The following is a 13,800-nucleotide window of genomic DNA, read 5'->3' as shown; positions in this document are numbered from 1 at the left end:
ATGAGTTAAGCAAACGTCATCGAACTGCGCAACAACACGGCAAACCTGAAGTTTCTGTGGGTGATGCTTGTCGATGAAATCAACCACGTGTTGATGATATGCCAACATCTGTTTTATTTCCTCCGTACCTAAGATTTGGCCTACCTCCTTGGTCTCCTGCGACTCACTCAACTGCGCTTGGAACTCATCATGCTGCATGGCTTGCAGCTCCTTAAGTTCCTCGGTGGTGAGCTCTTCATGATGCTCATCGACGAGTTCGGTGATGTCATCTTCATCCACCTCCAGACCCATGGACTTGCCAAGGGATACAATCTCTTCGACGTCTTCCTCGACGGCAAGCACAGGTTCATTCTCGGGGCCAAAACCTTCAAAATGTCTGGGAGCAACAGCATCAGGCCAAAGCTTCTTCCAAGCTGAATTCAGGGTCCGACGATCTATGATCTTTAAGCAGTGCATGATATTAAAGTGGCTCCTCCAAAATTCACGCAAAGTTAAGTTGGTGCTTTGCGTGACATTAAAGCACTGCTTAAATAAGTGCTTGGTGTAGAGCTTCTTAAAATTAGAGATGACTTGCTGGTCCATGGGCTGGTAGATAGGGTTGGTATTCGGTGGAAGATACAACACTTTGATGAATTTGTATTCGTCGATGATATCATCTTCGAGTCCGGGGTGGGTGAGCAGGTGCATTGTCCAAACAAAGCAAGCACTTCAAAGACAAATTCCTCTCCTGAAGGTACTTCTTGACAGCATGGCCGAAAACTACTAGATATGCCTAGTAACCCAAGCCTTAGAATTAGAATGCCATAGAACATGTAGCAGGTCTTTATTAATTCTATGTGCTTTAAATGCCCTTTTGTTTTCGGAATGGTAAACTAATAAAGGCTTAATTTTGCTGTCCCCGCTGGCGTTGGCACAAAGCGCAAGAGTCAACCTATACTTTCATTGGCTTATGTCCAGGCATTTTCTTCTCTTCGGCGGTAATGTACTTTCGACTAGGCATCTTTTTCCAAAACAGACCGGTTTCATCACAGTTGAACACCTGCTGCTCTACGTAGCCTTCCTCCGTCACGATGCTTTCAAACTTTTTAACAAAGTCTTTAGCAGCCTTGGTGTCTGAACTCGAAGCTTCTCCATGCCGAACAACTGAATGAATCCTGGTCTGTTTCCTAAATTTCTCGAACCAACCTCGAGACGCCTTGAATTCCTCCGTCGTAGGATCGGCTGAACTCTCCCCCGCGTCACCCCCAGAGCCCGCCGCCTTCAAGTCACTGTAGATAGCGCTGGCCTTCTCACAAATGATCGTTTCAGTGATCGTATCGCCAACAATCTCCTTGTCCTTGATCCATATTAACAAAAGGCATTCCATCTCTTCAAGGTTAGGGCTACTACGTTTGGAAATAATCGTGATCCCCTTCGAAGGTTTCACTGCTTTAATGGCTGCCTTCTGTTTTATGATCGTCGAGATCGTAGACATATTCCGGCCATATTGTTTAGCCAGATCGCTAACACGTACACCTCGCTCATGCTTTTCTATTATTTCTTGCTTTAGTTCTAATGAAAGCATTGACTTCTTCCTTTTCTCACCACTACTACTACTTCCTGAACCGAAACTAAGCTTTTTAGGACCCATGATTACGAAACACAGAAAAAACACGTGAAAAAGAAAGATAAAAAACACTTTGTTCCGTAACCGAAATACAAACCACGCTATTTACAATGGGTTTACCTTTTAGCGCAGCTGAAATGGCGAGCCATTAGAATTTAACGAGGGTGTATTACCCCCGCGCTAGTTAGCGGGGGGGTAGGGGAGTGGTAGCTAGCTACCCCTCCCCCCCCTCACACACAGATGAATGCTCACTTTCACTTTTGGCTCGGACTGTGACAGACGTCTCTGTCTTGGTCCTCTCTTGGCAGCCATTGTTTGTTTTGTCTTTACTTAATCGCTTACTTTTCATTTACTCAATATATATGTAAACATGTTTTCATGTTTGTATATATATTTGAGTATAGAAATCAGTAAGTTTCCTTTTCAGGGTTGTGTGTGTAGTGTACGATATCTACGTGGAGTCCTCGGCAGTTAGGCCACCACGGCGTAATTTTAAATATTTAACTTAGCCGGTGAATATATAATAGCTGCAACTCTGCGGCTCGACAGACAACATACTTAAAAAACTCGCGAGCGATCGCTATGCAGGTTGCGGGTGTGCCCACCAGCGCCAACTGTCGGCCAGATACCACTCTCGGATGTAAACAAAACCTTCAATTCTTCTCTGTTTACGTTGGCGACAAGACGTACTTTTACTCGCTGTAGAACCTGGAGTTTTCCCGTCATATTTGGTGAAGTACTTTAATTTGGTTTGAGCTTTCGCAGTACAGGTGTTTTTCTTCAAAATAAACCCTTGAACTCTTTTTTTGAATCGGATTATTTGTTGATGACTTAGATCGTTTTTTGGAATTTTCCTTTGACATTCAAAATGGCTGACCCTTCTCAAGTTCCTAAGTTTCGAAAGTGTAATGCTAGGGACTGTAATAGGCGTCTTCCAAAGGCTTCTCTCGACCCTCACACTGTTTGTTCCAATTGTCGGGGTAAAACCTGTCAATTGGGAGATCGGTGTGAGGAATGCGTGGGCCTTTCGGAATTCGATTGGATCGAATTTGATAAATATACACGCAGACTAGAGAGAGATAGGGTAAGGAGAAGTTCTTCTAGGTCCGTAGATTTTTCCTCTCCACATGCCCCTGAACCTAATCCTTCCCCTGTAGTGGTTGTTCCTAACCCCCCTCCTAGCACTCAGGAACCGTCTATGCAAGACATGATGCGTGCTATTCATGCCTTGGGGGAGAGAGTTGAGGCTTTAGCAAGTGACCGTAATCAACTCATGGCAGACGTGAAGGAACTCAAGTGCCAAAGTGCCACGGCGGAAAGTGGGAAAGTGCCTAGTGTTACGCAAAGTGTTGTGAACAGTGTTGCGACCGAGGGTTCGTCTGTTCGTGCCTGTCGTCCACCTAGTCCGGGACCTCTTGCAAGCTCCCAAGCCCAGGGGAGAAGCAATGTCGTACGACTTATGGGTTCGAGAGGCCTTGATCAGCGAACAGACGTTCCCTCTTTGGTATCAGGCGTATCTCGTCAAGATCGCCCCTACCATAAGACGAGAGAGCCCATTTATACCTCGTCGTCCGAAGGCGTTTCACGTAAGAAACCTTGGACCCAGGTCTCCAGACCTTTAAAACGCAAGTCGGTCCCTTCAGGACAAGTCCAACGTCCCGGATGTAGCCACTGGGACAGTTCGGACCCGTTGCCGTCATCTGATGACTGCTCGCCGCCTAAGAGAGGCAAAGTTGTGCCGTCTCAGTCGCTAACCCCGTCTGTTACCGCACCCGCTTCCGTAGACCCTAAATGGGTGTTACTGCAAGACATGCAGTCTAAGCTTGCGTCCCTTATGGAGGACTTCAACGCAGAGAAGGTTTCCGTTGAACCTACTGGCCGTCAGCCATCCAAACGTTCTGTTGTGCGTCCTGTTGACGTTGATGTAGCTTTCTCGCGTCAACCAGTTGGGGTTGTACCTCCCCCGATGCGATCCCGTGTGGATTTCCAGCCGCACGTTGACGTTAGGCAACTCACTGATGCGACTGGTGACGTTCAGGACGGTCACCAACCATCAAAGTTGACTTGTTTTGACGCGGTGCGTCAACCTCCGCAACCCAGTATGGTGTTGACTGCACAACCCAGACGGTCTAAACAGTCTCGGGTGGACGCTGTGCGTCCCCGCGCACCTGTTGTTGTTGACAGTTCCCAGACTGTTCAGCAGTTTCAGGAAGCTGCGTCCTGCTCCGTCACGTATGCACCAGTGCGGCCGGACGCTGCGAGTCAAACGTTGCCTACCCCTTTGCCGTTTTCTTATCAGTTATCAGATGAGGAACTGTCAGATGAGGACGTTGCTGAACCACAGCCTGAGGATCAGCCTTCAGAATTAGATGAGCCTAAAGCAGTTCCACCATCTATGGACTTTAGAAAAGTCATGCTTGTGTTTAAAGAGTTGTTCCCTGAACACTTTATCTCTGTGGCTCCTCGTTCGCCGCCGTCTGAGTTCGTTTTAGGCGTTCCTGCTGCCATGCCAGCCTTTACGAAACTCGTTCTCTCTCGCTCATCCAAGAGAGCTTTACGGCTGTTAGGCGATTGGTTAGAAACCAAGAGGAGTTTAGGGAAGACGGCCTTTGCCTTCCCCCCATCTAAGCTCTCGTCTAGATCGAGCGTCTGGTATGCCACGGGAGAAGTTCTCGGCTTGGGAGTTCCTGCCTCTGCCCAGGGCGACTTCTCAAGTCTTGTAGACTCTCCCCGCCGCCTTGCCATGAGACGTGCGAAGACTAGTTGGTCATCCTCGGACCTGGACCACCTTCTTAAAGGCATCTTTAGGGCGTTTGAAGTTTTTAACTTCCTGGACTGGTGTTTGGGAGCCCTGAGTAGGAAAATCTCATCTGCCGATAGGGATGTTTCCTTACTCATTATGTCCTGCATGGACAAGGCCGTCCGCGATGGATCCAACGAGCTTGCCGCTTCTTTCACGTCCGGAGTCCTAAAGAAACGAGAGTCTCTGTGCTCTTTTCTTTCAGCAGGAGTGACGCCATGCCAAAGATCTGAGCTACTCTTTGCGCCCTTGTCTAAGTGCTTGTTTCCTGAAGTCTTAGTTAAGGAAATTGCCTTGTCTTTAGTGCAGAAGGACACCCACGATTTAGTTGCGTCCTCGGCTCGCAAAGCTCCCCCTTTGCCTGCCTTGTCTGCTAGACCTAGGTTAGACACTCCAGTGTCCAGGTTTATTCCGCCCTTTCGTGGCAGAGCCCCCAGCAGGGGAGGTGCTCGTGCCGAAGGGAAGAGAGGAAAGAAGAAAGGATCCAAGTCCTCGCGGAGCAGAGTCTGACTGCCCGCAACTTCAGACAGCAGTAGGTGCCAGACTCAAGAACTTCTGGCAAGCCTGGGAGAAGAGAGGCGCAGATCAACAATCTGTGAGGTTGCTCAGAGAGGGGTACAAAATCCCTTTTGTACGCAGACCTCCTCTAGCGACGTCCCCCATCGATCTCTCTCCCAGGTACCGAGAGAAAGCAAAGAGACAAGCCCTGAAACTGGAAGTGTCTCTTTTACTAGAGAAGGGAGCGGTGGTCAAAGTCTCGGACCTTCAATCACCGGGGTTTTACAACCGTCTCTTCCTAGTATCAAAGAAGACAGGAGGTTGGAGACCGGTGCTAGACGTCAGTGCTCTGAATGTCTTTGTCACAAAGACGAAGTTCACCATGGAGACCACAAAGTCAGTCTTAGCAGCGGTCAGAAAGGGAGACTGGATGGTCTCTCTCGACCTAAGGGACGCTTACTTCCACATCCCCATTCACTCAGATTCCCAACCTTTTCTGAGATTCGTCTTCGACGATGTGGTGTACCAGTTTCGGGCCCTGTGCTTTGGCCTAAGCACGGCTCCTCTCGTGTTTACGAGGCTTATGAGGAATGTGGCAAAATTCCTCCACTTATCGGACATCCGAGCCTCCCTTTATTTGGACGACTGGCTTCTCAGAGCCTCTTCCAGTCATCGCTGTCTGAAGGATCTCAATTGGACTCTAGATCTGACCAAGGAATTGGGACTCTTAGTCAACTTGGAAAAGTCCCAACTGATCCCATCCCAAACTATTCTGTATTTAGGGATGGAGATTCACAGTCCAGTTTTTCGGGCTTTTCCGTCGGCCCCCAGAATAGATCAAGCCCTGCTCGTCATCCAGAAGATGTTGAAGAAAGAACGTTGCTCAGTCAGGAATTGGATGAGTCTGGTAGGAACGCTATCATCCCTGGAGCAATTTGTCTCGCTAGGAAGGCTACACCTCCGACCTCTACAATTCCATCTAGCTTTTCACTGGAAAAAGGACAAGACGCTAGAGGCGGTCTTGATCCCGATTTACGAAAAGATAAAGACTTGTCTGACTTGGTGGAAAGACAATATCAGTCTACGAGAGGGTCTTCCCCTAGCAGTTCTGTAACCCAACCACGTTCTCTTCTCAGACGCATCGGACTTGGGCTGGGGCGCGACGCTGGACGGTCGGGAATGCTCAGGTCTGTGGAACTCGAGTCAGAGGAGCATGCATATCAACAGCAAGGAGCTTTTGGCGGTTCATCTGGCCTTGATAAGTTTCGAGAATCTCCTTCGAGGCAAGGTGGTGGAGGTCAACTCGGACAACACCACGGCCTTGGCGTACATTTCCAAACAGGGAGGTACCCACTCACTGACTCTGTACGAGATCGCAAGGGACCTGCTCATCTGGTCAAAAGATCGAGGCATCTCCCTAGTTACGAGGTTCATCCTGGGCGACTTGAACGTCCTAGCAGATTGTCTCAGTCGGAAAGTGCAAGTAATTCCAACCGAATGGACCCTCCACAAGGATGTGTGCAAGAGACTTTGGGCGACTTGGGGCCAACCCACCATAGATCTCTTTGCAACCTCGCTGACCAAGAGGCTTCCAATCTATTGCTCTCCAGTCCCAGACCCAGCAGCAATACATATAGATGCCTTTCTCCTAGATTGGTCACACCTAGATCTTTACGCATTCCCACCATTCAAGATTGTCAACAAGGTACTGCAGAAATTCGCCTCTCACGAAGGGACAAGGTTGACGTTAGTTGCTCCCCTCTGGCCCGCGAGAGAATGGTTCACCGAGGTACTTCGATGGCTGGTAGACTTTCCCAGAAGTCTTCCTCTAAGAGTAGACCTTTTACGTCAGCCTCACGTAAAGAAGGTACACCAAAGCCTCCACGCTCTTCGTCTGACTGCCTTCAGACTATCGAAAGACTCTCGAGAGCTAGAGGCTTTTCGAAGGAGGCAGCCAGTGCGATTGCTAGAGCGAGGAGAGCTTCTACCATTAGAGTTTACCAATCGAAGTGGGAAGTCTTCCGAGACTGGTGCAAGTCAGTTTCCGTATCCTCGTCCAGTACCTCTGTAGCCCAAATAGCTGATTTTCTCTTATACCTGAGAAAAGTTCGCTCCCTTTCAGCTCCTACGATCAAGGGCTACAGAAGCATGTTGGCCTCGGTCTTCCGGCATAGAGGCTTAGATCTTTCCAACAATAAAGATCTGCAAGACCTCCTTAAGTCTTTTGAGACCTCTAAGGAACGTCGTTTGGCTACACCTGGGTGGAATTTAGACGTGGTCCTAAGATTCCTCATGTCAGACAGGTTTGAGCCTTTACATTTAGCCTCCCTGAAAGATCTCACTCTTAAGACTCTTTTCCTGGTATGCTTGGCCTCGGCTAAAAGAGTCGGTGAGCTTCATGCCTTCAGCAAGAACATCGGGTTTTCGTCAGAAAAAGCTACTTGTTCTCTGCAGCTTGGTTTCTTAGCCAAGAATGAGCTGCCTTCTCGTCCTTGGCCTAAATCTTTCGATATTCCTAGCTTATCGGAGATCGTAGGCAATGAACTAGAAAGAGTATTATGCCCTGTTAGAGCTCTTAAGTTCTACTTAGCTCGTACTAAACCTTTACGAGGCAAATCTGATGCGTTATGGTGTTCGGTTAAGAAACCATCCTTACCTATGTCAAAGAATGCTTTGTCATATTTTATCAGATTGTTAATACGAGAAGCTCATTCACACTTGAGTGAGGAAGACCGATCTTTGCTTAAGGTTAAGACGCACGAGGTTAGAGCTGTAGCAACTTCCGTGGCCTTTAAGCAAAATAGATCTCTGCAAAGTATCATGGACGCAACCTATTGGAGAAGCAAGTCAGTGTTCGCGTCATTTTACTTGAAAGATGTCCAGACTCTTTACGAGAACTGCTACACACTGGGACCATTCGTAGCAGCGAGTGCAGTAGTGGGTGAGGGCTCAACCACTACAATTCCCTAATTCCATATCCTTTTAATCTGTCTCTTGAAATGTTTTTTAATGTTGTTTTTATGGGTTGTCCGGAAGGCTAAGAAGCCTTTCGCATCCTGGTTGATTTGGCGGGTGGTCAAAGTCATTTCTTGAGAGCGCCCAGATTAGGGGTTTGATGAGGTCCTGTTGTATGGGTTGCAGCCCTTGATACTTCAGCTCCTGGGAGTCTGTCAGCATCCTAAGAGGATCGCTGGGCTCCGTAAAGAAGACGTACTTACAAGGCAGAGTAATCGTCTAAGTCGACTTCCTTACCAGGTACCTATTTATTTTGGTTTTGTTATATTGATAACTGTCAAAATGAAAAAACTCTTAGCTTATACGATGTAAACATATTTAACTCTGGTCTCTACCCACCTCCTTGGGTGTGAATCAGCTATTATATATTCACCGGCTAAGTTAAATATTTAAAAATGATATTTTAATTATAAAATAAATTTTTGAATATACTTACCCGGTGAATATATAAATTAAACGACCCTCCCTTCCTCCCCAATAGAGACGGAGTGGGACGAGAAGAATTGAAGGTTTTGTTTACATCCGAGAGTGGTATCTGGCCGACAGTTGGCGCTGGTGGGCACACCCGCAACCTGCATAGCGATCGCTCGCGAGTTTTTTAAGTATGTTGTCTGTCGAGCCGCAGAGTTGCAGCTATTATATATTCACCGGGTAAGTATATTCAAAAATTTATTTTATAATTAAAATATCATTTTTATGGGTGGCGATCGAGTTTGACTTATGTCTTTTCTCTCTCTCTCTCTCTCTTGAGGTCGTTCACCCTTTTACTACGTGTTACTACGCCCTTGCAGCTTCCTTTCCGTGTGGGCGGTTTGCTACGCCGTACGTTTGTCTCAATTAGTTTATGAATCTAATTGTAGTTGTTTTTTTTTTCAGCTTGTAGAACGATTCCTTTCGGGGTTTTCATTCTTTCTTTAGTGTTCATTCAATTTTAAATTACATAATTACATAGTTACATAATTATAATTGTTATAATTCTGTTTTGGTTACAGCTCTCCTTCCGTGAGTGTAAGTGGTTGAGGGCACGTTCCTGTTGTGTACAGTAATTCTTGTTTCCTTTCCCTCGGGATTCCTCTTCGGAGCCTTCCTGGGGGAATGAATGTGTACTAATGTTTTTTGTTTTATTTTTTTACAGTTACCGATCTAGTTCGTTTCTGTAATATGGCAACGGTGTGAGCTGTCTTGTTGAGGCCTGGGGATTCGGCTGTTGCTGCCTCCCTCCTTGTATTTTCGTCAGGGGCGTGTCTCCTTCTACTGGAAGTACTCCCGTGACGACGGACAGCTCTCCAGTTCATTTTAGAATTCTCAGGAGGCTTGCCTCCTTGGGCGGGTAACTTTCCTTCCGAGGGAAGTTTTTCCTGTCCATGCTTGAGTTTTTCCCCTTTTGGGGGGTTCTTCTCTTGCCTTTTTTTCGTGCGACTATGCTCTTGGTGCTGAGCGATCACACCTGCAGTTTCGCTCAAGGGGCTGGGCAACTGCAGGAGCTCCTCTTCGGAGGATTGCTCCTTTTAGGTCACTGGCTGACCAGTCTCTTCTACGAAGTGTTTCTCTTTCGTTCGCGAGAGAGTACACTCATAGAGACTCCTCTTCGGAAGATTCTTCTGTTGCTGTTGGCCTCCCTCGCCGTAAGGCCCACCGTCCGCCTCGTCGTAAGGGCCTCTCATCTCCCTATAAGGGTGCTAAGAGGCGCCTTTTTGAATCTCCGTTTGCAGCCTACAACTCCTTTTTCTTGATCTTCCGCCTTGGTGCAGATGGACAGCAGTCTGATCTCGTCTTCCGACGGGCAACGGTCTTCCCGACGGACAACGGTCTTCCGATGGACATCAGTCTCCCGGCGGACAGACAACGGTCTTCTGTCGGACATCAGTCTCCCGACGGACAACGATCCCTTCGGGGCAAAGGGTTGCCTCCCACGGGGGTTCTTTCCTTTGCGTGTCAGGGTTCCCCTGCGCGCCCTTCTGCTGTGTTCTCTCCTGCTCCTGCTCAGTGTTAGCGCACAGGCGCTCTCCTGCTCATCAGCGCTCTCCTGTTCGTCAGTGCTCTCATGATGATCATCCCTGCTGTTCCTGTTGGTTCCTGTTACGCGCCCACGTTCGCCCTCGCGATCTAGAACTTCGGTTCAGGTCGGGGTCAAGGACTCTTCTTCTATGCGCAGGCTTCCACGCGTTGCCTTCTGCTCGTCAGCGATCATCAGCTCGCCAGCGATCACCTGTCTCTCGGCGATCTCCGGATCGCCCGCGTGTGTTACAGCCGGCACGCCAACGTTCTCCAACACTTCTGAAGGAACATGGTTCGCCAGCTACTAGCTCACCTGCGGATGCTGCTCGCCATCGCGCGATCGCCCGCCTGCGGATGCTGCTCGCCATCGCGCGGCCGCCCGCCTGCGGATGCTGCTCGCCATCGCGCGGCCGCCCGCCCGCCCGCCCGCCCGCCCGCCCGCCTGCGGATGCTGCTCGCCATCGCGCGGCCGCCCGCCCGCCCGCCCGCCCGCCTGCGGATGCTGCTCGCCATCGCGCGGCCGCCCGCCCGCCTGCGGATGCTGCTCGCCATCGCGCGGCCGCCCGCCCGCCTGCGGATGCTGCACGCCATCGCGCGGCCGCCCGCCTGCGGATGCTGCTCGCCATCGCGCGGCCGCCCGCCCGCCTGCGGATGCTGCTCGCCATCGCGCGGCCGCCCGCCCGCCTGCGGATGCTGCTCGCCATCGCGCGGCCGCCCGCCCGCCTGCGGATGCTGCTCGCCATCGCGCGGCCGCCCGCCCGCCTGCGGATGCTGCTCGCCATCGCGCGGCCGCCCGCCTGCGGATGCTGCTCGCCATCGCGCGGCCGCCCGCCCGCCTGCGGATGCTGCTCGCCATCGCGCGGCCGCCCGCCTGCGGATGCTGCTCGCCATCGCGCGGCCGCCCGCCTGCGCATGCTGCTCGCCATCGCGTCGGCATGCCACAACGCGCCATCGCCAACCTGCGCGTTAGCGCTCACCAGCTCACAACCGATCACCTGTTGATCCATATCGCCAGCGGTCTTCCTCGCCCACGCGGCAGCGCGTTTCCTCGCCATCGCGCTAACGCTCGCGTTCGCCGCCTCGGACTCGCGCTCATTCACCTGCCTACCCTCGCGACCGTTCGCCTGCGCGCCCGCGCGACCGCTCGCCTGCGCGCCCGCGCGATCATTCGCCTGCGCGCCCACACGCCCACGTGCCTGCACGTATATGCTCATGCGCGTCCGCGCCCATGCTCTCCAATGTTCGCCCGCGCGTGAACCAACGGTTTTCCATCGCGCGGACGGACGGTGTTCCGTCGCGCGAACCGACGGTGTTCCGTCGCGCGAACCGACGGTGTTCCGTCGCGCGAACCGACGGTGTTCCGTCGCGCGAACCGACGGTGTTCCGTCGCGAGAACCGACGGTGTTCCGTCGCGAGAACCGACGGTGTTCCGTCGCGAGAACCGACGGTGTTCCGTCGCGAGAACCGACGGTGTTCCGTCGCGAGAACCGACGGTGTTCCGTCGCGCGAACCGACGGTGTTCCGTCGCTCGAACCTACAGTGTTTCTTCGCACAAACGTCGGCTTATTTCTTGCAGTATCCATTGCTCGTCTATGGGTTATCGCTCGCCGACCACCAGCTCTCGCCCTTCCTACCACGCTCGCCTCCTTCTGCGCTCCTTCGCTCACCTTCGTTTGCGTTCCTGCGTTACCGCGCATGGGCGCTTCCACGTTCGCCCACGCGCAAATCTTTGAATTACCATCGCGCGAGCTCCAGGGCGATTGGGACCACGATTCCCATTGGGGTTTTCGCAGCATGGCCAGCCTGGCGAGTTCTTTTGGAGCGTATTTCCAGAACACGGCCTCACCCCGTAAACGCAGAGCATGGCACTTGCAAGAATAGGAGAAACTTCAGGGAGATCTGAGCAACACTCCTCTTTCCAGAACCTGGGTTAGCCCTTCCCCGTCATTCCCTGGAAGGATTTTTGGCCGGGGGGGCTTTCCGTTCGAGATTTCTCCATCGGACAAGGGGTGACTGCTTACCCCTTCCTCTGGGGGCTTACCAGGTCCTTTCCCTCCTCGGTTACGGCCCGAGGTTTGGTTCAAGGAAGCTACAGGAAGATCATGGGTACTTTCCTCCTCTCGAGCTCAGGCACCTTGGCCTTTCGTCGTTAAGTATCTAACTTGCGGACAAGCTCGATGTTGTACCATCTGGACGCGCTGACTGAGGGCAAGGTGTCCAATTGCAGTTTCCTCCTGTCAGGAACAGATGGCACGGGAGGCTCCCCCGAGGGGGCATAGTCCTAAAAGGAGCGGCAGAGTTCACGAACTCTAGGTTGCAGGTTTTTCGCTGGGAGGATGCTTAAGGTTACTCATCCGAATGACAGCTTCCCGATGCCCATTCCCGCACAACCTCTGTGATCAGCCAAGGATATCGCGCCTGCCGTCTCTGTCAGCGAATTCAGTGTCTCTGAACCTCTATGCCATAGCGTCGGCAAGAGTTGCCCAGTTGGGCAGAATGATCCATACCTTAGGCGAAGGTCTTCCATAGGATCATCGACGGCTTCACCCCCGGCCTCTTCAGTCGATCCTTTCTTGTAAGGAAGGATCTGAGAGGGGAGTTCCGTAGTCGACCTCTCAGCCCTGATCAAGTTTGTCGAACAAACTTCGGCCAGCGTAGAACAGCAGAATCGATCAGACTGGTAACGAGGCGACAGGACTCCTTAAACCCTGGATCGGAAGGACGGGTACTTTCAGTTTCCATTCCATCCATCTTCCAGGGAGCTCGTCAAATTCAACCTAGACTGCAAGTATTCCTGCTTATGATGCAGTGTGGCTATCCCGCCGTGGCATAGCAGGTTTTTTTCCCCAGAGAACTCTCCCTGCTTTCCTCATGGCCGCTCAGGTGCAGGCTTCCGCCTCCTCTGACTTTTGGAGGGCTGGTCAACTCCGGTAGGCTCGGGTTCGACCTTCTTCATCGCTGGGACAAGCTTCCGGATGCTTACCATGAGTGTGGTTTCATGGTATTTTGCTTTGAGCCTTCTCTTCTTCTGCCTCAACATCTGGAGTATCTGGCCATGATTTTGAGTCAACGGCCTTACCACGTTGGAAACCCCGCTTCTCGTCCGTCCAGCGAGGTTAAGCAACGTCGGTTCTGATCGGTACTTGGATGGGTGACCACCTGGGGACGCCAGATTCTGTTACCACATCCTCCGAGCCTTCCTTTCAGTTGACTGTGGCAAGACTGAGGAGAGTCGCAGTACCTGTTCTCAGTCAAGCAGAGCTTTCAGCCCTACCTTGGAACGTTTCCTAGTTCTCCTTTCCTCATTGACCCGTCTATAGTCCGAACGGTCGCCTCAGGATAAGTTCCATGTGGGGCGGTCCAAGTTCCGGTGGCTTCAGGCAATGTTTAACCGGACTTCCTGGCCCCTATGGGACCAGCGGAACTATTAGACCTGCAATGGGTGTTGACCTATGGAGCCTCTTGATGGTAGTGGATATTCTCGTCCTTTCCCCACATTCTTGATGCTGTTCTCGGACTCGTCAAAGGAAAGGGGGGGGGGGCATGATCCGGTCCAGGCCTATGGTCAAGACCTTAAGGATACCTCTCCATCATTCAGGCAGGCTTAGGGGCCTTAGTCTGGCCCCTCTACAGATCCTACAGCTCCTGCCGAGTCGCCCCGTGCGCGTCGACTTCATGATTCTGGCGTATTCTAACCAGCAGGGGACGCATTTTCACACCTTCACATCTTGCAGTAGAGATACCGGGATGATTGAGATTCTCTCAATACCACCATCGGCTCTCTCATTCCAGGCAGGGGAATGTTCTCTCCGACTATCCGAGCAGAGCCTCATAGAGAGAGTGTACCTGGGGGTCTTTGACCTTGGGTAACCAGCAAGTCCTG

At 51.5% G+C, this 13,800-nt stretch overlaps 1 protein-coding gene and 1 pseudogene across 1 annotated transcript in view; both read left to right on the top strand.

Moving 5' to 3' along the window:
- Positions 1–13,800, top strand: part of LOC137655120 (transmembrane protein 209) — a 112,214-nt gene that overhangs the window by 10,899 nt on the left and 87,515 nt on the right. The gene's annotated exons all lie outside the window — the stretch shown is intronic.
- LOC137658977 (5S ribosomal RNA) lies at positions 12,983–13,101 on the top strand (annotated as a pseudogene).

The sequence above is a fragment of the Palaemon carinicauda genome, chromosome 1 (assembly GCF_036898095.1).
Source record: "Palaemon carinicauda isolate YSFRI2023 chromosome 1, ASM3689809v2, whole genome shotgun sequence".
Lineage (NCBI taxonomy): Eukaryota > Metazoa > Arthropoda > Malacostraca > Decapoda > Palaemonidae > Palaemon > Palaemon carinicauda.
Note: the sequence above shows the minus strand (reverse complement) of the source record. Positions and strands in the feature narration are given on the sequence as shown.